This window comes from Apus apus, chromosome 5, assembly GCF_020740795.1.
Source record: "Apus apus isolate bApuApu2 chromosome 5, bApuApu2.pri.cur, whole genome shotgun sequence".
Lineage (NCBI taxonomy): Eukaryota > Metazoa > Chordata > Aves > Apodiformes > Apodidae > Apus > Apus apus.
Genome location: NC_067286.1, coordinates 46,944,757 through 46,970,398, shown reverse-complemented (window position 1 = coordinate 46,970,398; position 25,642 = coordinate 46,944,757). Strand labels below are relative to the sequence as shown.

General features: G+C 36.8%; 1 long non-coding RNA gene across 3 annotated transcripts in view; it reads left to right on the top strand.

Annotated features, from left to right (window-relative positions):
• The window catches only part of LOC127385939 (uncharacterized), a 61,906-nt gene extending 38,864 nt beyond the window's left edge, over window positions 1-23,042 (top strand). For 2 of the 3 annotated variants that reach the window (XR_007889777.1, XR_007889775.1), the window contains one exon: window positions 18,940-23,042. This is a non-coding gene — a long non-coding RNA (uncharacterized LOC127385939). The remainder of the gene's footprint in view (window positions 1-18,939) is intronic. The other variant, XR_007889776.1, reaches the window with a different exon arrangement.
• Window positions 23,043-25,642: the final 2,600 nt, after the last annotated feature.

The following is a 25,642-nucleotide window of genomic DNA, read 5'->3' as shown; positions in this document are numbered from 1 at the left end:
CAATATTTCAACATAATATTTTCTGTTTACTGGCACTCTCCCTCAGTAAATTTTTATCATTTTTCAATGCTTTCTTTCACTGTCTTTTTGGTTTTTTTTTTTCATGTCTGACTTTGGCTAGAATCACTGACTGAACTCATCCAACTTTCATTTTCAAAAAACGGACAAAATTGTAAAAAAAAAAAATCTCAGAATCAGCAAATATAGGCTTGCCCTTGACTTTTCTAGTAACTAAGAAAAAAGCATTCTTGAAAAGAAAAGATCTTGGTAGGACCTAAACAATTCATCAATTCCTTTGTAATTCCATAGAAGTGTAAGAAATGCAGAATGACAAAGGGATAAAAATGCAGCATCTAAGTGATAATGTAGTTAGGAGAGTAGGAAGAAGCAATGGGGAAAACCAATTAAACAAAAGCTGGTCATTTTCTATTTAAATTAAATTTTAGCATGCCCAAATGCACACACACAAAAAAGATTTGAGGAAAAGACAAAACTAATTTTTTAGTTTTTGTTGTTTCCAACAGAGAAGGGAAAGCAATGTCAGAAAACTTTTTGAAGTCTCAGTTTGCCACCAAATTAAGAAAATAACCCACCAAAACAAGCAAAGAAATAAAAGCTTGTGCAACCCTTTGCTTTTCCTCTATGAACTGTATTTTGGTAATCCAAGAGAAAGTTTCATTTTTTCTCTCTCCTCATTAGAAGCAAATGTCAGAGTATTGTGTGTTCACCACAATACAGCTGAGGAGTGGTTAAGGGTCTTTATTGTGCCAAAACTGATGAAAAAAAAAATAAGTAAAGGGAGCTCTCAGTTTTTGCTAGGATTTCCAATTGTTCAGCAGTCAAAATAAAAGTGCTTGGTACTTGCTTTTGGTACCTCTGTTGCTGGGAGGTTCTGATTCAGCATTCTTACTGTAATGCCAGCAGCTACAGAGCAACATAACCACAGCTGTGTATGCAGCAAGCAGACCATATAACCTGTGTGTGAATATGAGAGCCAGGTTGATTCCACTACTAACTCATTGACTTCAAATCATTTTAGAGGCCTCTACATTTTGAAATTACTCTTTTCAATTGTGATGAATTGCATCAGATTATATCCAGGAAAGCAATAAAGAGCAAGCCCCCATTCACCACTCAATAATGCAATCTGTCCCGATATTGTGCTGCAATGATAATAAGAATACTGCCCCTTATGGCTTTTTTTATACTTAAAGACCATTAGAGCTCAACAGCATGCTATGCACTGGTAAACATTATTGTTTGACTGATGAGTTCACTTTTTTGAGAGTGTGACTGTAGGGCTAATAAATCAGGTAATAAAGAGTTCAGGCACTACAGGTTTGCACTTTACTCAAGTTTATTATATTCTAAGAGTTATTCAACAGAGTTGACAAGATATGGTGTGATGCAAGTACTTCCTTTTCAGCACACAGTCACTGTTACAAACAGCCACTTTTTGCAGAGATAGAAAAAGGAATATTTAAAAGAGGCCTTCAAAGGTCAGGTGGTCAGACCTCCAGCTCAAACAAGTGCTAATGTTTAATTTATACCAGCTTGTTCAAGTTCTTCTCCAACCAAATTTTAAAGAAGGAAGATTTAATAATTTTTCTGGACTACTCTTTCCAGTCCTTAACCACTCTAGTTCTGAAGTTTTTTATTCTTATGTTCAACAGGAGGATGTGTGACTAAAGGCTAATCAAATTAAACAGAAATACTCAGTGAGGGTCAGAGAAACAAGGACAGGGTAGGGATAACCCCAACCATTCTCCAGCCTGTACTGATGCCAGGGCTCAGTGTGTTCCAGGTGTTGGGTTTTGCATTTGTCTTTGTTGAACTTTATACTACATAGAAGACTAAGCAGAAATACCATTGTGAAAAGCAAGTAGAAAGCCTCTTAAGAAAGCAGCTGTCATTGGCAGATGACTTTCCCTATCTCACATAAGAGAGAAGTGTCCTTGACTGGCAGTCCCTGTTCTTGTGGGAGGTGGAGCTTGGAGCAAATGAAGATTTTTCTCCAGAAACAAGTCTAATTGGTATTCAGCATTATCTTTAATGTCTTTCTATGTAAAATTTACTTAATACAGCATTAAAAGATTGAAATAAATATAGGAGGGAAAAAAAAAATTACGCCTCAAGTTAGTAGTTTATCTATTTAATCCATTTTACATCTCTTCTTCACCATCTTCTGAGTCCTGCCTTCTTGCTCTGTGCTCAATAACAGTGCAGCATGTAAGATGTAAGTCCCTCTTGAACCGAATCTGCAACAAAGGTGTAATAAATTTACATTAACATAAGCCTAGTAGGTCAAGGTCCACAACTTGGAAAGGAGTATTTACTGTATGTACGCTTGCACAGTGTAGATGTAACACTCAGCAACACTTAAAAGAAATAATTTCTCATTCAAAATTCATTACATTGTAGCTACAGATTTAGTAACATATTGGCAGTTTCTATTGATTAACGCAGGGATACTGTGGAAACTTGAATCCTATTGAAAGTGCCTTTAAAGCAGATACTGATTTTATTCAGGAAAGCAGTAAACATGCCTGCTAAGAAGAGGTGAGCAGTTTAATTCTTTTAAGGTAGTAAGATCTGATGAGCTCTAAGTTATTGTATTGTATGTGTACTTCCATGAAAATTGTTGATATTTCAACACAAACTGTTTAACTGCCTTATAGCAGGTTAGGTTGATAAAATTTGTCATTTGCACTGATGGAGGTAATACAGAAAAAGAAGGGAGATACATGTTTCTGATTGAACTAGAACTCAAGGAGAGCTCTCTAAATTCAGAAGAAAGACAAATAGTGATTACAGCACATTGTCAAGAACATTCTAGTTATGACTCATCTTCAACTTGCATAATATTTACTAGTTGCTGAGTATTTAAAATATACATATTTACTCAGAATCACAGAGTCACAGAATGTTAGGGTTTGGAAGGGACCCCTGGAGATCATAGAGTCTAAACCCCCAGAGTAGGCCCACCACAGAATCCAGAACAGGTCACACAGAAACACATCCAGATGGGTCTTCAAAGTCTCCAGAGAAGGAGATCCCACAGCCTCTCTGGGCAGCCTTTTCCAGTGCTCCGTAACCCCTACAGTAAATAACTTTTTCCTCATGATGAAGTGGAACTTCCTGTGCTCTAGTTTGCATCCATTGCCCTTTGTCCTGTCACAGGGCACGACTGAAAAGTGACTGGACCCTTCTTCTTGACACCCACCCTTCATATATTTGTAAACATTAATAAGATCCACTCTCAGTCTTCTCTTCTCTAGACTAAACTGCCCTAGGTCTCTCAGCTTTTCTTCATAAGACAGGTCTTCCACTCCCTTAGTCATCCTCACAGCCCTCCATTAGACTCTCTCAAATCCCTGTCCGTCTTGAACTGTGGAGCCAAGAAAACACGGGGTGACTACTGCACATCCAGGCACATGAATGTTGTTGAGCATTACTGCTTTTGATATCTTGTAAAATAATCTGATATTTAGAGACAAATTATATTTATCATAGCACCGGAGGAATTCTCTACAACACTTCTTTTTGTGTGTGTGTACCAAAAGAATCCATTGAAAAGTATTGTTAAGTAAGTAACATTATGGTTTTGTATCAGTCTGAAGTGGCATTGATCAATACTCAGGTTCTAAAATCAATGGGAAAAAAAGAAAAGGAGTTTTAAAAATTATTTATTTTTTCCATTAAGCTGGGATACACTTGGTGGGGAGTTTTATATGCAGCAATAAAAGCATATGATTCACTTATAAAACAGCTGCAGAAATGTTATACTATGTTGAAAGAATATGTGGAAAACAAAATGCTATCTTGAACAAAATATAAGAAAAGGGATTAAGGAATTACTGTATTTTAAATACTTGCTTAAATTTGAATGGTCATTAACTAGGTAATTGGATGGAAGAGTTTAATTACACAGTTTATAAAAACATCACTGACATTTTCATTGCAATGACAGTTCTAGATAACATTTGGCTAACTTGCAGACACAAGTATATGGTGAAATGAAGGTTTTATATTGGCAAAAAGGCCAACATAAAATGTTGAAATGTAGCAATACTGAAGTAATAAGATTATTGCCTATCTCAGAAATAGATCAGAACTACTAGCAGTGTCAAAAGGGGGGTTTAAAGATGGGTCTTCAACACAAACACAGATATTGCTAAAATTAAGCATTTTTGATCACAGGCCTTACACTTTGCTGCTGATTGAAAATTCATGGCATTACTATTGTGGATTAGCAACAGATGTATTAAAGGAAATTGGTGCCTTAAGTACGGAGCCAACAGAAACTATTTGAAAAGTCAAATATGAAGTCAGATTATTATAAGACAAAAAAAAAAAAAGTTAGAATGAGAGTCAGATATTAAATCCCAGTACAGCATTGTCTATAACAGAAAGTATTATGGTACTGAGATTCAGTCTTCTCTACATTTCTTTCAGTCATCTCTCTGAGACTGAAAAGTCATAGAATCATAGAATAGTTTGGGTTTGGAAGGAACCTTAAAGTTCATCAGATTCCAAGCCCCCAGCTATGAGCAGGGACACTTCACACTAGACGAGGCTGCACAAGGCCTCATCCAACCTAGCCTTAAGCACTTCCAGGGAGAGGGCTTCCACAGCCTTCCTGGGCAACCTATTCCAGTGCCTTACTACCCTCATGGTGAAGAATTTCTTCCTGATGTCTAACCTAAATCTACCCTCTTTCACTTTAACACCACTACCCCTTGTCCTACGACTACACTCTCTGGTGAAAAGCCAAAGGTAACAGCTCTCCTTAGACCCCCTTCAGGTACTGGAAGGCCACTATAAGGTCTCTCTGAAGCCTTCTCTTCTCCAGGCTGAGCAGCCCCAACTCGCTCAGCTTGTCTTCATAGCAGAGGTGCTCCAGCCCTTTGATCATCTTCATGGCCTTCCTCTGGACCCTCTCCAACAGCTCCATGTCTTTCCTGTGCTGAGGATTCCAGAGCTGTACACAGCACTCCAGGTGGGTTCTCACAAGAGCAGAGTAGAGGGCCAGAATCACCTCCCTGCCCCTGCTGGCCACATTGTGGCCAATAACACAGGCTGTTACTGCCTACATTGAGCTCTTTGCCATGTTAAAACCAAGCATTTGCATCTATTTGTTTAAGTGTTTTAGGTAGTTAAGTCCAACAAGAAATGTTCTGTTTTGTGGCCTATCCATTTCTTGAAGTGCCTACTGCTCTGAAAGAAAGAGAGCTTAGTTTGTGCTGTGGGAGCACCACAACCCTCCTGTTGATTGAGAGCTGAGTAGCTGCACACCATGAGCCGTGATTGATATGATTGATAGACAGGATGATTCACAAAACTTGTAATTGGGGAGACACTGTTAGGCAGATCTCTGGCCTGGTGTAGAAGCAGAGGACTTTTGCATGTCAAGCTGCTGCACAGACCTTGTCTGGCTGTCACATATTTCTTAGGCTGGACTGCGCTGATGCACTGGAGCAGTACCTCTCTCTGTGTTTGTCTGTGTGTCTGTGGGACACCCTTGCTTGATCCACTAAATGGTGGATAAAAGGTTATGAGCAGTGTTGTGCCATTTGGTGCTCTTTCCCCTCGATGGCAAGCTCTAGTCCCTGCTCTTGCCACTTATCTTTGCAACTGATCTTAGCCACTGCTGAATATAGTCACACAATTCCTTCCATGTGTGATGTTGCTGATGCATGAGCAAATGATATTAAAAAAACCCTAAAAAACCCAAAAAATTTGGAACAAGAGCTTTTTCTTTCCTACCTCAGACCATTTTCTTTGAAGCTGATGATCTATTTTCTTAGTCATTGGCTCTAATCACATGCTGTCTGTCATGTCATCATCTATTTTGCAATATTATGTGTTCTAGGCTGAAAACAAATAATCTTGTGTATTGTAATATATTGGCTTACCCCTATATTATCAGTTACTTCTCCAGAAACATGTCCTTCTTCTATCTTATTTCTTTGTCCAAAGTAACTTCAATTTTGTCTCAATTCCTCAGAGACATTTTGAGGGCCATATTTCGTAAATGTGTTTAGGGGTCATTATGCTTCGGCACTTTTCTATTTAGCAGCAACATGTTTTATTACTTGATGCAGACAAGTTATTTTTCTTTAATCCTTACTGAGCTGCCTTTGGCATCTATTACCATGGGTATTATGACAAAACAAGAGCCGTAGTTCTATGAGGGTGTCCAGCATAAGCCTTCATGGCAAACCACTGTAGAAGTGCAAGACTTCTGGTCTTAGATAATGAAAACAGGCACATGTCAAGTCTTCAGCAGTCTTTTAGGTTTTTTGTTTTATAAACGTGACTAGTGTCAAGTGCTGTTGACGAATGATAAGTGGAGTTCCTAAAGGGTTGGTACTGGAACTGGTTCTGTTTAACATCTTTATTGGCCCCCTGGGTAGTGGAATTGAGTGCACCCTCAGCAAGTTTGCTGATGACAGCAAGGTGTGTGGTGTGGTTGACACACTGAAAGGAAAGGGTGCTGGATGAAAGGGAGACCATCCAGAAGGACCTTGAAAGGCTTGGGAGTTGGGCATATGCCAACCTCATGAAGTTCAACAAGGCCAAGTACAAGGTCCTGCACATGGGTGGGGCAATCCCAAGCACAAATACAGGTTGGGTGGAGAATGGATTGAAAACATCCCTGAGGAGAGGGACTTGGGGATGTTGGTTGATGGGAAGTTCAACACACATCCTGGGCTGCATCAAATGAAGTATGGCCAGCAGGTCAAAGGAGGTGGTTCTCCCTCTCTACTCTGCTCTCCAAAAAACCTTCCTGAATTACTATGTTCAGTTCTGGAGCCCCCAACACAAGAAAGACGTGAAGCTGTCAGACTGAGTCTAGAGGAGGCCCATGAAGATGATCAGAGTTCTGGAGCATGTCTTCTCTGAAGACAGGTTGAGAGAGTTGGGGTTGTTCAGCCTGGAGAAGAGAAGGCTCCAGGGAGACCTCATAGCAGCCTTACTATATCTGAAAGGGGACTACAGGAAAGCTGGGGATGGACTTTTTACAAGGGCATGTGGTGATAGGATGACGGGAATGGTTTTAAAGTAGAAAAAGGTAGATTTATTTTAGACATTAGGAAGAAATTCTTTAGTGTGAGGGTGATGAGACACTGGAACAGGCTGTGTTGTATTCCCACAACAGGGAAGTTGTGAATGCACCCTTCCTGAAAGTGTTCAAGGTCAGGCTAAATGGGGCTTTGAGCAACCTGGTCCAGTGGACAGTGTCCCTGTCCATGCATGGGGGTTGGAACTAGATGATATTTAAGGTCCCTTCCAATCCAAACCATTCTATGATTGTATGTGCTTCACCTGTGCAATTCTCTGGCTTTTCTCTGAATGCAGAGCCAGGAGAATGCCATTCTCCTGGATCTACCCACTACAGAAAAATATTACTTGGATAAAAATCCTTCCTTCATGTTTCATGGTGTCAATTTCTGAATCTGTTTGTTTTTCTTTTACATATTTTAAAATCCTTTTAATGTCCATATGAGAACTGCTTATATCTTCCTATTTATTGCTTTTACAGGACATTAGTACAAAAGTACATGTATGTTTCTCTTAGTAGCAATTGTTAGTCTGAAAAAAACCCTCAAAACTTAATTATTTACTCAAGTAAACATAGCTCGCTCACTACTTAGATTGCTTTTAAGTGCATGTAGTTTAAGGTGCTTTAAATCAAGTCACTGTTCTCTTACAAGAGTATTTCCTTTTTCTGTTTATTATATGGTAACACTAACTCCTTATAGGAAGCACTGTAAATCTATTAGGCTAGAAAGGAGTAGAGATATGCATAATGTTTAAACCAACAAAGTCTTTGCCCAGAAGATGTTATAGCCTAAGTTATATCAAACAACATATAAGCAATAAGAATATTCATCTTTATGTGTAGTTCATAGCTCCTTTGTTCCCTATTTGGTATAAAAATATCTGCTTCAAATTCTTATGCTTTTTTTATTGTGCCCATTTTACTACTGTAATTTAATTACTCCTGCTGTATGCTGACTTATATGGACACAGGATCAGTCATAAGAATTTTAACAGTTGAATTTTGGTCATTAAAGGGCAGAAGAGGATCTTCAAATATAGAGTAGAAGTAAACAAAAAGATGTAAAGATGCCTTTGTAACTATTAAGTGTTACTTTATCTTCTAATAATTTTTCAACTCAAAAAAGCCTAATAATATATAATATTATCCTGGATCTTATTATTAATAAAAATAAGTCTCTGTGGGGATAGAAACAGGAAAAAATAATACCTAAAGAACCAATAATATTAAAAATAATCAAAAACCCCAGATAAGACTGCAAATGTTTTAATAGTTGTATACTATAATTAATAAATTATTACCTCAAGGTGCAATAATGAGATTACTAACAAAATTAAACACATGGGAATATAAATAAAAATGAGAATAATTTACTTATTAGATGATTAAAGACATGATTTCTTTTTGTTTAAAACCGATCCAGATTCAGGGATAGAAGATCACTGAACAATTAAAACCAGAAAACAATTCAAGATAAATATTAAAGAGAGAATACAGAGCTTATGCAGAAAACAAATAAAGGAAGGCAACAGTACCCAGTGGAAAAAAACCCAACACAGCAAAACAAAATAGGAACTGTGTGGCTGTTCAGAAAAGCAAAGAAGAAAATAACTAGAAGAAACTCATCAATGACTTCATTGTTACATCTTTAATAAAGAGAGAAGCTAAAATACTAACGTAACCTCTGTTAACTGAGGTTCAAATACTTAACAGTGATATACATACTTTACTTATTGTGCCTGTGTAACTTCTTACTGATACACAGCAGAGTCCCTCCAAAACCAGCTGTATTTGCCATTTGTTTTGTGCAATCCTTCCAGACCATGCATAGTGTTTTCCTCAAATGGATCTTAGAAGCATCTGGAAGAAGACAGCCTATCATAGTCAAAATCTCAGAGTAAATATAAGCTTCTGTTTGCAGAGTCTGAACACAGAATCACAGAATTGTCAGAGCTGGAAGAGACCTCTAGAGACCATCTAGTCCAACTCCTCTGCTAAAGCAGGATCCCCTAGAACACATTACTCAGGAGTGCATCCAGGCGGGTCTTGAATGTCTCCAGAGAAGGGGGGAACTCCACTACCTCCCTGGGCAACCTGTTCCAGTGCTCTGTCATCCTCATAGTAAATAAGTTTTTTTCTCATATTTAAATGGAACTTTCAGCTTGTGCCCATTGCCCCTCATCCTGTCACAGTGAACTACAGAAAAGAGTCTGGATCCATCCTCCTTGCACCCACCCTTTAGATACTTGTAGGCATTAATAAGGTCTTCCCTCAGCCTTCCCTTCTCCAGGCTAGAGTCCCAGCTCTCTCAGCCTTTCCTCATAAGAGAGATGCACAGCATTCCAGATGCGGCCTCACCAGGGCAGAGTAGAAGGGGAAATTACCTCTCTTGACCTAGTTGCCACACTCTTCGTTATGCAACCCAGGATTCCATTGGCCCTCTTGGCAACAAAGGCACATTGCTGGCTCATGGTTAATTTACTATCTACTAGGATTCCAGATACTTCTCCTCAGAACTGCTTTCCAGCAGGTCCACCCCTAACCTATATTGGTGCATAGGGTTCTTCCTTCCCAAGTCCAGGACTGTACACTTGCCCTTGTTGAACCTCATTATGTTCCTGTCTGCCCATATCTCCAGTCTGTCCAAGTCCAAGTCATATTGGATGGCAGCACAGACTTCTGGAGTGTCAGCCACCCCTCCCAGTTTGGCATCATCAACGAACTTGCTGCGGATGCACTCTGTTCCCTCGTCCAGGTCATTGATTAATATGTTGAACAAGACCAGACCAAGTATTCACCCCTGGGGGACACCACTGGTTACAGGCCTCCAACTTGACCCTGCTCCATTAATCAAACACTCGGAGTTCTGTCACACATTCAAATCTCAATCTACTTCAAGGTCCACTCATCTAGCCCACACTCCCTCAGTTTCCTAATGAAGATGTTATGGGAGACAGATTAAACACTCACAGGGATGGCTAGAAATTGAGACAAAATAATAAATAATACAATCCAATGAAATACAGTAAAGTAGTTAATAATAATCTCCATGAGCTTTCTAAGGAATTAATGTATTCAAACAGCACTGATTTAATGCCATGCTGACATTACAAATCTAAATTATAAAAAAGTAGTTGTTCTAGAATTTTGGAACTTGATTTAGTACAGCATTTTTAGTAAAAAGATATGATACACTAGAACTGGAACACATAGTCAACTGAACAAATATCGGCTGTCTGAGGTGAAAAACAAGGACAGAAAGGAAGTCAACTACATTGTTGTATAATGCAGTTATCGAAGTCAGACAAACTGTATTTTAACAGAACTGAAGGATGATCATATAACTAAAAGGTAAAAATCCAGTTAACCCCTTTCTCATTGCCATCTGTATCTTAGGAAGAAGTCACCTTGAACAGATTTTGTGCTCTGTTTGGCAAGAGACCAATAATTTGCAGGGACTACAGTAGCTACAAGATGCTAGCATGAAAGTTGTGAAACTCAGGGAGATTCTGAGTGAGACAGTTATATAATTCTGTATACAAAATTTTGTGAAAGCTAAACTGAAATGTCAGGTTTTAAAAGAATGCTGAAAAATTTCAGATGGTGCAGAAAAAAATAACAAAAAAAAGTTAATCAAATTCTAGAGAAAATTACTTGTCATGAAATACGGCAAAGGAACTGAGATACTAGTTGATTAGACAGTAAATTTACATTCATGGGCAGAATGTGTTAAAGTTATTTTCCTATGGCTGGAATATGAAGACACATAATTTCATACCACAAAAAACCCAGCACTCTTTGTATTAAAAATGCTGTAATACATTACCAAATACAACTGAATCTTTCTTCTTTTGCCCTCTAAACACAATATATATTTTTAATAAGAAAAATTATGCTTGAAACAGAGGCAATTTCTTTCTCAATTATTTTTTATGTACTATGAAACTTTGCTAACTCAGAAAAGAACTGATGCTAGTCCTCTTCTTAGAAGTAAAATTTCTATAAAAAGGATAATACTGAACTATGTCACTGCAAGCTGATATCAGTTCTTAGTTGCAGTCTCTAGTGGAGCTGGAGCACTCAAGGCTCCAGAGAAATAAGCCTGAACAGATGAGACACTAGTTTCATCAAGCCTAAGGAATCAGAGAACACTTTTAAATAACAAATACCACAATAAGCCTAGATAACCAGGAATGTGAGAAAAGGAAGAAAATCCCAGTAACTCAGGACTACATTTGTTCTCATTGAACGACTTAAGTAAAAAATGTAGTGAAAAATTATTAAAACTGTGTTGATTAGCCATAAAATAAATTAAAAAAAAAAAAGAAAAAGAAATAAAATACATGTATTAAATAACACCAATTAACTTCTATGTGGCAGTCTTAAAACTAAAAATCATAGATTGAGGAATACTGCCATATCATTCTTGGTTGTTTCAGAAGGAAAATCTAAAACACTGAAAAGGTCAGATATAGATTATAACATAATAGTGAAGTCTCATCCAATTCTTATTACCATTAGAATTTCCATTTTAATTAGTTTTTAGGGTTTTTTGAAAGCAAATCATTTGACATTCACAATCTAACTGAGATGAAAGGGTTACACTAGTTTACTGTATTCAGCTGACAGGCCTAAAGAGAATTAGGCAAAATAAGAATATGGATAAATAAGGATATGTTGCTTTCAGCTTGTAACACCTCTTACAGGTATTAAGAGAGGCCTGTAAATGAAACAAGTTCTGATATATAGTGGGGAGGAGACTTTGAGCAGTATTTTCTTAAGTGACAACAACTACTGTTAGGTTATGAAGAACATGGCTTTCCAGTCCTCATCATATCACTCCACTGCTGCACCGCCTACTCCAGTAAAAAGCAGGAAGAAAAGTGCTTCCTGCAGATCAGAATTCCAGTGACAACTTTGATGAACTAGTTATTTTTTGTGGACTTTCATTAATAAGTTGGATTCAATAATGGCTTTATTAATGTCTTTAAAAGAACATCAAAACACAATAAAAACTAAGAATGAAAGAGGTATAAAATAAGTCTTTCAGCATTTTCTTCTCTTTGTTTAAGCTATCAGAGAAGGCAGATAACTTCTTTAGTAGGTTTAATGACATATTTCAAAAGGCCATTATTTTTAGCATCAGAAAGGTATGGGAAAAAACCTGAAAAAAAATGTATAACAAAAAGCAAACGTTTTTCAGAGAAACAAATGTAGTCAAAGTTTAAGCCCTAAGAATTTATGAGAATTAATTGTAGCAAAAGAGATTCCCAATTCTATTTGTAATTTATTACTAAAAAAATAATCATAAAGACTTACTGTTATTCTGTATCAAAAGACTTATTTTGTCACATTAGGGACTATGAGAAGAGAGAGTAAAAAAATGTAATGAAGAAGGAAGTTAATTTTTCATTTATAATGTTGTGTAAGGTGGAATGGAAGCTGGAGATGATCTACTTGTGAAGTTGTTTGCCTAATTTCCTCAGCCATGTTTAAAGCACACCCTCCCACTGAAGTATTTTGAACTGCCTCCAGGCAAAAAGTTGTCACGTGTACATCCTAGGTGACATGTATGTTCAGGAGAAAGCAGAACCAGAACAATCCACAAAATTACTTATTCTTTAATAATACCACAGATTCCAAAACATGTATGCACTATACATCCAAATAAAGCACATTTTTCAAAGTAGTTCTTCAGGGTACATTGATTCTCAGTGTGGGGTGATTTTTGGTGAGGTAAAGAGGAGGAAGAAAAAAAAGAGAGGGAAAAAGAAGGAAGGCTGGTGAACAATGAGACAACCCAGAATATTCACTTAGTGTGTGTACCACAGCAGATGAAGCTGAGCCTTAAATAATTGTTTGCAAGAAATTGTTTTCTAGTGCATGGCATTTTTACAGGAGAGAGACACAGAAGACTTTATAGATGCAGTTACGCTTGCATGTGTGTATTTTGAAGAGGGGTGTGCAGAGGAACAAGCTGCATGGCTTCCCCTTTGACCAGAATTTCTATTCAACACTCTTTTCTTGAGGAAAATATTGTGGAAATACTTATATTTGCTTGAAAATTCTTAGCTGGAGTGGAGCAATACTGCCAGTAGAAAGCTCTACATAAAAATACATCAACCCAATAACTCACTGAAGCACCTTAGTGTATTATGTACATAAAATCTTTGATGCTATAAGGCTGCTGAGATGATCAGGTTTATATACTAGAACAAGAATATCTGCAAAGATGCTGCAGGAGATTAATTTTAAGTGTAAACTGTTGTATACATAAATAATTTTTTAATTATTATTTCACATATGAAATTAAGCTATTAATGCTCATAATTTAGGAAAACACTATCAGAAATTAAACAGACTGTTGCCTTTCATGTCAGCCAACCACTGAAAGCTTCACAGAAAACCTTTTATTAGTATTCTATCTCAGGCTGTGTATTACCCATGAATTAATTTTTAAGTTCATATCAAAGGAATGCCTAAGCCAATCCATCCCATTTAGGATGATTTTATAAGAAATTAAATTCCATGGAAAAATTTAATGAAGACCAAATTTCTCAAAAAAGGAAATAACCTCAGAGTCAAGGAACATATTCTAATAATGTTAATTTTGCAACAAATATCTTGCAAAAAAACTAATTAAAAAATAAATTGGTTCACACTGTAACTTTATTAAAAAATCTAAACTTATTTTGTGTTATCTTTTTGTTCAGATTGATTCTTCTTCATCATGGTCATCAGTCTTTCACTTTCACAGGCTCTTTTTAGGGAGGAAAATAGTGGAAGATTTCCTGCTTAAGATTCTAATTCCCAACACTACTTTTTGACCTACGAAAAAGGTTTTACATTACATAGTGACAAACACTGACTATCAAACCATTTTGTTGTCTAAAGCAAGATTTATACCTACTGAAAGAACTGAAGTCTTAAAGAAAACTGATTGGACAACATTCACAGTAAAAAGAGAAAGTAAGCCACTTGCAACTTCTTTCATAAAGAGCAGAAAGAAGATTATATAGTTACATCACCTCTGTATAGACAGAGAAAACAGGTCTTTGCACTCATGTCAGTAGCAATTTCCTGTGAATTAAAAACAGTGAAAGAACTAAGTACCTTCATCTGAAGCAGGAGAGATCATCACTTTAGTCCTTTCCTATTAGGAGGAATTGTGAGCTCTCTTCTACAGCACTTGGTCTTTACATTTCAAGCGTTACAAAATGTTTCCTCATTTACAAAGTTGTTTCCTCATTTACAAAATGATTTCCTTTTGAAGATGCCTTGGCTTCAATATGTTCTCATGGGGAAATGCCCTACATGAAAAGTGTCCCTTGAATCTAATAATCTTCACTGCCCTTCCTGAAGTGTTAATGTCACCAGTACATTCATTCATAGTTAGGTGATCACATTTCTATTACGTGATGCATTCTGCAAGTCTGCAATATTAAAATGGCTTTATTGCAGCCACAAATAGACACAAGAGCTCATTGATCATTTCTCTCAGTTCTTTCTCATTCAAATTACACTGCATAAAACTAAAATATGTGTATGAGCACTTCAATAGAAGATAGTTAAATTTTGTGTCATGTGTAAACAGTGGACAACCCCCTAAAAGGCTGAAGGATATAAAATCCAGTTTTTTATAATCCCAAAGGAAGACACTGCAGTGTGATAACATAATACTTAAACTACTTCTTGAGAGATAAGACACCTAAACTTTCAATCTAGGAGATTGTATCATTGGATCACAGCTGGTTTTATGGCCCCTTTGTGGGCTGGACATAGAATTACAAACTATTTTATTAATTTCTTTTTAGCTGATAATGCAAGTCATCTGCTATACCCAGTAGACAGTCCTTTTTAATACAAAGCAAATAATCATAAAGATATACAGTAAACAATAAGGCGTGCAAACTGCATTTGTAAGAGTGTTTCCTTTATTGCTCCTGCACTGATCATTTCAAAGAAGAACTGAGCAATTAAATTGTCCTCATCAGTTGACCTGGAACTATGCAAGTATTATACTAGGAGAAGAGGTATCTTTAAAAATGATGCATTAATTCATATTTCATGCATATGATGCATAATTCATACTTCACACTATTCCCACGTAAAGTTTTCATGATGATATCCAAAAAAGTGAAAGAACATAGGAGAAATTTAAAACGTCTTAGGCTTTCAGGAAAAAGTTACTGTTTCCACATCTTACAGAGCTATGCTTCTGGATTCAGAGACAGTTTGCTTTAACCCTTTCTCAAAATGCCTGGAAGTTTTAAATTCTGAAAGACAATTCTGTGATGACATCCAAGAGAAGTCATTATTTACAGGTATAGTTGTCTAATCTTCCTCAAGACAGATGGTCACACCCCATGACTTTCTTCTGTATCCTGCAATTCCAACTATATTATCATTCCATTAATAAATGGTTAACATTTTTTGCTGTTAAAATATTATGCAGGACTAGAAATAGATTTTATTAAGATATGTCATCTTTATAAGATACTAAACAAAAAATGAGGGGCAATATGAGCATCTCTGGTGTTCTACCATATACACATGGAGACAAAATTATCAGAAATTTCTGTTATCAGTTTTCTTCTGTAATTATTCCATCCCTCATTTCCTTCTCATTAAAAATAGAATACAGCTATTTCCCTCATGTGAAGAGAAATTCCTTTGTGAACTGCTGTGACATTAGATTGACAAAGCCCAAGTAGGCTCAATACAGTGGCACTGTTAGATGAAGTAAACTTTATTTTATAGATAGTGTTACAAAAACAATGTACTACTTACAAAACACTGACCATATTTGGGATGTCAACATTTGCTGCAGTTTTGCTGAATAACCTACAGAAAGCAGAATGAGTCTGACTAACAGTTTAAGTTTGATGGTACAGCTATTTGAACTATATTTTGGCTGGGAGAGCTCTGCATTTATCATTATTCTTTTCACATCTGTTGCTGTTCTAAGCAGTAAGACCCAATGACCCAGCAGGCAGCCTCCTTCAGATGCCTGGAAAATTAGCCTTTGCTTCAGAAATTGCCCTTTAAATTTATCCTACCACTTTATTCTACCACTAAGCCCACTGATTTTAAAAGATGGCTTTATGGTACTGGAGAATATAAAAGTGCCAAAGTAATTCACTAGTATTTGATATCTACCTCTCAGGTTCGTCAGGATGTAAGATACTTAGTAGTCAGCTCTAGTTTCTTACAAAAATTACTGAGACACTGTCTTAACTGCAAATGATTTGGAGACTTTTTTCCCTCTTTCCGGGATCTGTGTTGAAATTCTGGTAGCAAAATGTATCCTCCGAGCCAATTCTCCCACAGCAGTTATTACTCAGGCAAGTTCTCAGAGTGTGTATCCGTTCTCATAGGATCAGTTGACACCCTTAGAATTCCATTTCTCTCTTTGACTCAACTATCATTCCAAAATGGGGGACTATAAGTTCCTGCTAGAAAACAGCTGTGAAACGTGATGAACTTTGCCATCCAGCTCATAAAGGAGTACAGTGAACTTTTTCACCAATGGCAGCAGGGAGGATTCTGTTTTGTTAGGCTAAACTAAAGAGTTTGCCTCTCAGCTCACACTGACTCTGGTTGACTACGGATGGGCTTTGGTGTAACAGAGAACAGAATTTGACCTGGAGACATGTAAATGGCAGACAGCAGGAATGATTGAAAATGTGCAACTGAGCCTTGAGCAGTAGAAAATACATATTGAATTTCTGTATGCCTGCTCTTGCCACTTAATCCCAGCAATAGCCACAGTGACTGTTGAAGAATAATGCCCACAAAGGTCAAATTCAGTAAAGCCTGTGTTTCAGAAAGCAATGACTAATGTAAGTCTTCTCAAGCTGCTTTTTGCAGTTTCCCATAATTAAAGAAACAATATATATAGGTATTTTTATAATGTACCATATTATGTCCCCAGATGGTACACAAATGAGTTGAAGGAGGCTGTGTAAACAAAATGTTGTGTTTTACAATATGATACATCTCATTGTCAGATATCCAGCCTGCATTATACTTGCCATATTATCATCTAGCATGCATTACCTGGTAAAGGGTGTTCGTAGTGTTCAATTTCCAATAAAATTATTTACCTATGTCTTCTGTCCCATTAATCCAAGCAATTCATATTCATTTCAGATTTCTCTACAAAGCAGCAGTGTCTGCCTGTCTAAAGGGCTTAAGCTTATGTGCAATAAAATGATATTATTTTTCACTCTGACTGAAAAGTTGTGCTATCTAAGGGATTAAGGAAGTACTGCAAGTGGCACCAATCACCAAATAAATGTCAAGGGTGAAGAGGAGGATTTGTCCTTTATTTTCCTGTATGAAATATGAAATAAAAGAAGAATCCTTCAATTCCTTTCCTCCCCCAACTTTGTCTTTCACATGCTCTAATCCTCTCTTGGGTTTTCTCCAAAGATTTTATGGGCCACTGTATGAAACATGCTGTCATACTGATCACTGCAAGATGACACTTAAAAAATATAAATCCAGAGAGAGTGTGATAACCTTCATTGTCAAATGGAAGGCAAAAAGGTGGCAAATACACTCAAGTGAGTTTTTGAAAGCTAAGTAAGAAGGTGACAGAAAGACTGAAGAGCTTGTCAGCCTGAGCTATGTCTGGTGGTTAGAAGGAGTAAAAGAAATCTAACACTGTTCTTTTCAGCATTTAAAATATTGCAGCGGTTTCTAAAGGAAATCTTTAGTGAAGAACTTATTTTATTAACAAACAATTAAAAAAATAATTTATTAAACTGGTATAAGCTATTCATTGTCATCACCACCCTCAAACTGCAGTCTGGCTTAGAGCATAAAACTGCAGGCTCTTCAGAATTATTTTGTAGTGCAGGAAGCAACACAAAACTATGTTAGCATTCTTGGATAATAGAGAGGGGAGAAAGCCTTGAGAGCAAACTAAACACATGGATCATCATCTCTGTTAGAGTATATTGGCCTGAAGCAAAAGTCACATTGCTGCAAGACAAGGAGAATTGTGAAGTGTTAACATCACAGCAGTGTTTATATGAACTGGAAAACTAAAAATAATGAAAAATATACACCAATGCTCATGAAACTAATCAATTTATTTTCTTTTCACTGAAATTTCCTTCGTTCCCCTTCTTCTCTTTCCTCATTTAGACCCTCTAGGCAAGTAATATACAATAATTAATGGGATTTATGTTAATGCTAATTGTTTTCAAAGCAACAGTGAATTTAAAATTATTTTATTTCTATTGTTGGCTTTATGAGTTTAATATGAGTTAATTCTCTTTTTGGGTGTTTCCCTTAAACTATATAATCTTCAGAAGAATAAAGGAATGTCTTTTGAAGTTGAAAATTTAGCCCCAAGAGAATGAGGGAACTAATTTTCAATCATTAGTCTTGGTGACTTTTGTCCTAGTTTTAGCCACAATGGTGGATGTATAAGGGAGTAGTTCTTTCTCAGTATAGCACCTCAGTGCTAAACTCCAAGGGGGAAAAAAAAAGTATAGGCACTAAAGATGGTGTAAAACCTTTTCTATTGACCTACAAATAAGCCTCCTTTTATATGATCTAACCCTTCCCAAGGGTGGACACAGCTGTCCAGGCAGCAGGCAGCAGCTTCCCTATCAGATGATTAACAGAGTATGAAGGGAAAGTGGAAGAGCCACCCCACATTGTAATCCCAGAGAAATCCACCTAAGTTCTTCCATGTATTTATTTACAGTGTCATCTTTTTGTCCAGTTTTTTAGAAAAAAAATAGTTTCTCTTTGATGGCCATATTTGGCTACCCTATAATGCATTTGTCAGGGCATGTGTATTCTGATAACATATACATGTTTTGCTCTTTTTTTTTTTTTTTTCTTTTTTTTTTCAGAACAGATAATTAGCTCTGACAAGAGCCTGTCAAAGTAATGGATGATCCTACTAAAACTTCCTCCAGTCCCACAGCCTGAATCAGACCAATGAGCCTTGGTAATGACTTCAGAAATAAATGAAAAACCCATCATATAGACAGAAATCTTCTGACCTTCTCTGAAACATGGCTCCCCATGCAGTCAATGGGTTTATCACATTATCAGTCACTTTGTATCATTTGATGGACTTCAAACTCCAGATACATAAAAAAGAATAACCTCTGAGGATGGGAATGGTTTTTGCCAATGCCAACAATTTAGCTAAATTCAAGACTTAAACTATAATAGCTATTGTAATAATAATACTAATATATCATGCCTGAGTTTTTAGTAGTCTTTTCTGGCTTTAAACTTTCAGCAAGGATAAAATTGTGGAAAACTTCAGACTAAGAAAAAGCAAATCTCACTTGACTCAAGTCAAGACCATCTACCATAAAAAGTATGTTTTAGAAAAAAATACCAGGAAATTAGAAGTCTGAACTGAACTTATGTTGTAAAAACTTTACTTTCACAGGGAGTCTGCTTTTCTGATTTGATTATGAGCATTGTAGAAAGCATGCAGAAGGCATCAGCTTTGCTCCCTTTTTCATTTCTCCCAGAAGCTTATCCGATTTTGTGTAAAGGCTGGAAAGGGAGCAATATAAGACATTCAAAAGCATAAATAGAATTTAAATTATAATGTCCAAAGTTGTTTTCTATTTTGAAATAGAACTAAGTTACAGCTATAATGGAAATATCTTTAAAAACTGAGCATTCAAGATTTTGCAGTGTATCAGCTTTAACTAAAATCTGCACAGATCAAGCTTCTGATAATTTCTTCCACCTCCATAAACCAAATTAGTTGTGTCCCAGTGTAGAGCAAGCATTTGAAATTAAGCTTAACTCTGTTTCCCAGTTTCTCTGTTCTTTCTGAGGCTCAACAAGAAGCAACAGAGGAGATGACATCTCATAATCTGAAAAACCACAGGAACTTTCCTTAGCATTATTGATTTAGCATTGCATTTACAAATTAGTGCTCCTGCTCCCTGGCAATACATCCCCACCTAATTCAATTCTGTTCATCAAGCATGTTAGATATCAAACAAGTAATGTACAAAAGCAGACCTTTTTTCGGGTTAGAAACTACTTCAACAGCAGCCAGCAAACTAAAAATAAAACAAAAATGAAAATTTAGGAGTCTTTCCTTCCCAAAGCAGGAGATTCCAAGTGCTTCACACAAATGTCAGAACTTAGAATATTCAGATGTACTAGTGAAAAAGTATGAAATTCTGTCTGCTTTTACCTAGTCCTTTAAAACAGGAGGGAAAATTACCTCTCCAGTTATCCTCTGTTAGTGCCTGTTCTTCCAAAATGACTTTTTTGTTTTATAAAACTTCCTTTTCCCTTTACCCTTCCTCTTCCCCTTTTCCTTGCCTTTTCCCTTCTTTTCATAATGCAGAAGTTCTGTGAGAAGTGTTCCTAATGCAAACCAGCCACAAGAAGAATGCCTGCAAGCATCATAGTGCCTTGCTGCAGTGTGCCAACAGAGAGGAGGTTTTTTCTAGCTTCCACAGGAGACGTGGAATAAAATGAAATTTCCCATTTGGTGAGGGACTCCATGGAGTCCTAATGATTCTTTCTGCTATGAGAAGGATTTTTCCCCTGCAGCCTGATATGCAGTACAGTTGCTGAGAAGAAGAGGTAAGGGCTGAAGTAAAAAATAGCATGAACATACATGAAAAGGAACTCTATACCTGATGTTTAAAAAGATCATTAAGTGATCGGGCTTTTACTGTCTCTAAACTCAGGAAATATATATCTTTTAAGACCTAAAAAGGTGTTACTGTAATTAGAACAATATAACCTCATAAACTACACTGGCATATAACCACATTATTCTTCATTTGTCTAATCTGACATTAAGCTACTGTTTTGCTATATTTTGTTAGAAAAGCTGTGTTCTTGTCTGTGAATAAAATGAGCAGAGGTAAAGCAGAAACGCAACCAATATTCAGTACTAATACACTGAAGCAAAAGGGAAAATTTGAAAGCCCTATTAAACACAAAGGAAATGATCAAAAATGTCCATTCATCACTGATGTATGTGAAACTGATTAATAGCTGATGCCACTGCTCTTGAATCTCTCAGATCAGATAAGAAATGGTCTTAGAACACGATTGACAAACTCACAGCAGCAATCTTTTCACAAACTGAATATGCAATAGACAGTTCAAGTGCTAAGAAGCTCTAAACAACCAAACTGTTGTTTCAAAAATAAACCTTTAAGAACTTCATTAATTTAAATTTTATAACTCTAGTAGATGTTGCATTTCCACAGATTATCTCATCACTAAGATATTAGCATCATTAAAGTGTTATTAAAACCAATTTTTTAAAAAATTTGAAAACCACTGTAGTTTCCAAAACCAGTGTGATTTCCAAAACTGAAGCAGATCTCTGCTATACATATAATTTTCTTGCAACTTTGTGGCACTACAGGGATCACAGTGGTGGCCTTGAAACTAAACTTGTTCTCTACTTTTCAGTGTTTATTTTGTGGCTGCTCATTCTGCCTGAACAGAAGCATCCTGATATTTTGATACTTTTTTAAGAATCTTCAGATTTTGACAAGGACGTCAGGGAAGAACTAGCGTATTCTAGATTTTATTGAAATCAATCCAGATTTTCACAATCATCAAGACCATCATTGAAAGTCCTTGTTTAGCATGATTAGATAGAAATGCTTCTAAAATTACTCTTTGCTCAATAAAAACTGGGCATATTTTTGAGAACTTACTTCTGTTGGCATGTAACTGATTTTCCAGAAGAGATGCAGACAGGTTAACTTCATGTTTAGCAACTATCATCTGACTGTTTTGTAATTATGGACTATGGAAAATACAGTAAAAAGGAAAAAAAACCATGTATTCAATATTGTACTAATATTAATAATGTGTTCTTGGTGACATTTTTGTTCATTACATTACATTAGCAATAAAACCATATGATCTATTATTAGAACCTATATGTCTGACACGATGGGCACAGGTTGCCTCCTGTTAATTGCACTACCTCCAAGAAAGCATCTCTGGAAGTTAATGCAGTTCGTAACCTGACCTGTGACATGTATGCATATGCAACCCGCTATTTCCATGTACTATGACTAGCAGCTGGTACACTGCGGATAACAGGTCACAGCAAACTCTAATAAATAATTCTCTAAAAGAAGTACTAGAAATCTGGAGAGCTTTTGTGCCCTGAAGATCAATGATCCAAGTTCAAATGATATCGATGAGGGCATTATAGTGGAGAAAATGGACAAGATGATTACACAACTGATGAATGACTGGCAAACAAATTCATAAAAGACAAAACCATTGTTGAAGGAACAAGCTTTAGCAAATAGTTTCCTTAATTTCGATAGGTTTGAAACTTGTTAACCTCTACTGTTTTAGTTTGACATATATTTGTATTCCTTCTTGTCCTGGTTTGAGCCAGGATTAAGCCAATTTTTCTTTTCACTGATTTTTTTTTCCTTCAGTAAGCTTTCTTTTAACTAGCAACTGTGTGTTCTGCTAGGCTGATAAGACAGTGGAATGTTTTTCTAACTACTGAGGTTTCAAGGTTACACCTTCACTCCGCCGGCTCAGACACTATGGGGAGATCTCTGACCCCCCCGTGGGAGGCTGAGTTAGACAGACAGCAAAATTGGCCAAAGATATTCCATTCCATATATCTACGTAAGCTCAGAGGAAGGACAGAGATCTTAGAAGACAGCTTCCTCCCTCTTCTCGCCCTCTCTTCAGTCCATGGCCGGCGTCCGGGGAGGACTCTGCTCATCCATCACCGCCGACCCTTAGGCTCGAGCTCTCCTGGCCCTCATAACTCTCCGCTTTCTCCAGCAGCGGCTCCGGGATTTCTCGGGACTCTTGCCAGTTCAGGGGAGTGCTGTGGGAGTTGCTGGGGGTGGGGGGAGGCGAGAGGCTTTTGCCCATATCTGAATATATATCTGTATATAATTGTATATATTTTCTTGTGTGATTCATTAGTGTTTTAATTAAAGCTGTGTAGTTTAGTTTTCAATCCAGCCAAGTCTCTCTCCTTTTCTCTCTCTCCTTCCCTGACTGGGTGGGGGGGGGGAGGGGATCGAGAGCATTGTTGTCGGACCTGAGTCAAACGGTGACACTTCTATATACATTCTTAAAATGCAGTCACAAGTATTGACTCTCCATCACCTTTCTAACTGACAAGTTTGGTTACTATCATCCCACTGGAGATGGTTTCTGAAATTAAATAGTTGTCATTACAAGTATTGCTATTTTGGTAGATACTTTTTAAGAAACTGGGGAGTTTACAGGTTGGCATTTACCAATTCAGGACAAATAGGATTAATAAATCAATATTTTGAACATTGCAATATTTATTATTACAGAACTTAGAAGAGTTGTCTTTTTTAAAAAGTTCTGTTTTTTCTTTCTTACACATGATAAATTAAAGTACAAGTACATGGAGATAAGTTTCAGATCCTCAAAAATATTCAGACAATTTCCAGTATATTCAATTACATTTCCTATCACCCTTCATCATGGTAGGCTGTATGGAACTGAATTATTGTTTTCTATGGCCATATAAACAACTGGATGCTCCCCGCTGTCCCTACAGGACATATTCACATCTGAATAATCTAAGAAGTGTACCAAGGAGTCTAAACAATTGTAGCGAATCAGTAAAGGTTGTGTTTCCTCACATATTCTTTGAGGAAACAGAACCTCTCAAGTTCTGTTCAACTCTCAAGTTCAAGTATGTCTCGAGTTTGTTCTCAGTCCCAAGGTTTACCAATAATATTTTATATATTTCTACATAACAGTTCCAAGTGACTGATTCATGCCGAAATGTCTATGGGCAGGACTGTGAAAAAAACTGCTGGATGGAGATGGTCTCTCTAAGATTTCCATTCCTTTTCCTGTTGTGGAAAGTTCTGCATGCTATGAATTCTTTGTCAATCCCTTCCAGCTACCGTGAGATCAGCAGGAGGCCTTTAGGCCTTTGCATCCCTGGTGCCTTCTAGAGTATAGTACCTCTTGCTTAATTCAGGAGTCTTCCTTCTTGGGAGGAATTAACTTACTTTTTAAAATAAAAAGATGATGTTAACACCTGCACCTTTTACATTTTGACATGTTTAGTTGAACTCTTTTAAAATCTGATTATCCTACCAGCGATAAATTTCTGGTAAAAGCATTCCTGTTCTAAACAATTTGTAAAACAACAATTTTCTGGTTACTTTCTACCCATTTTTGCTCTCAGTGTGACATGAAGGATTCTATTGCATGCCTTAGAGACCATACTTTATTGGATAGCAAAGTTACAGAACACAGCCAAGTCTCCCATAAAAACCTTTTGTATACAATATTAACAGATTTTTTCCTTCCCCACTAAGATATTATATATCAAATAATACCAAGGCCAGAGATATACTAAGAGAAAAGGAACAATGCAACTAGTGTCAATAAGTTTTAAGATTTTTAGTAAGATGGCTAGACCAGTAAGCAGAAAGTGCGACATGAGTTAAGGAACAGTAACACCATTAACCTGGAGGCAAGGAATTGAAACTGGGAATGTGTTAAACAGAACCACCATATTGCTCTATCCATTGCTCAGAAAATGGACTTGGAGGACTTTGAAGATAAATCTTTGAGCTGCATGTGGTTTTGAAGATATCAGGACACTTCAGAAATCAAGACATTTCAGAAGAAATTAATTCTAAATAGTTGGCTTGAGTTTTTTTAACCAAACTGCACTGTTCAGTATTGCACATCTAGGGAACTAGTGAAAGAAGCATTTAAAGCAGGCTTCAGTATAATCAGCTTTGCTATTAAAGAGCTGTATAAATTTTAGAAGTTACAAACTCCCTCATCCATCTCAGTCTGTCTAACAGCAAGTATATTAAAATATATCCCATATTTTCCTACTGAAGAGGAGCGAGGCGAAGAGGAAATTCCCTACATCCAAAAGGTGATGTAGCCAGTGAGTAGTGACCTTTCCTTTCCAATGGCTATTCATATTAAAAATAATGCAGCTTATAAAAATATTGCTGGGTGAACCTTTGAAAAATGTATAGGTGATGTATTGCTGACTTTCTTTTTTGGGGTTATGCTGAGTGCCTGTGCTTTACAGCAGCAATATCAACAACTCCTTCAGTTTTGCAAGACCACAAAAATAATCAGTTGCTCTCATTTATGTCACCAGTGAAAATGTTTACAATTATAGACTGTTTGTTCAAGATCTTCTGTTACACCAAATGGGTTTTTATTGTTTGTTTACCAAGAACAAACAGTACAGAGGACTGAATGCTCAGTGCATGAACAGTCTTTGAGTTTAGTGTAGATATAATCAAAAGATCAAAGCTCCTGCTTTGCTAAAAGTGAATGTCTGTGACAGTGGCTCATTTGTTTCATGATAAAGTCATTCTGAACAGTAAGGCTCTGGAAAAATCCTATACTCTGACAAATTTCAATTAGGTTAATTACATTCTGCTTCCCTAAATTCCCCCTGCAGTTTCAGATAGAAACAGCTTTCTTAATTTCCTTTCCTAGCATGTTGCTTAGTGTTGTTGTGTTTTGGTAAATAGCTGCTACGTTCTACTCAACATGTGGCTGATCTAATACCTTCTTCTTCAGTAGTCG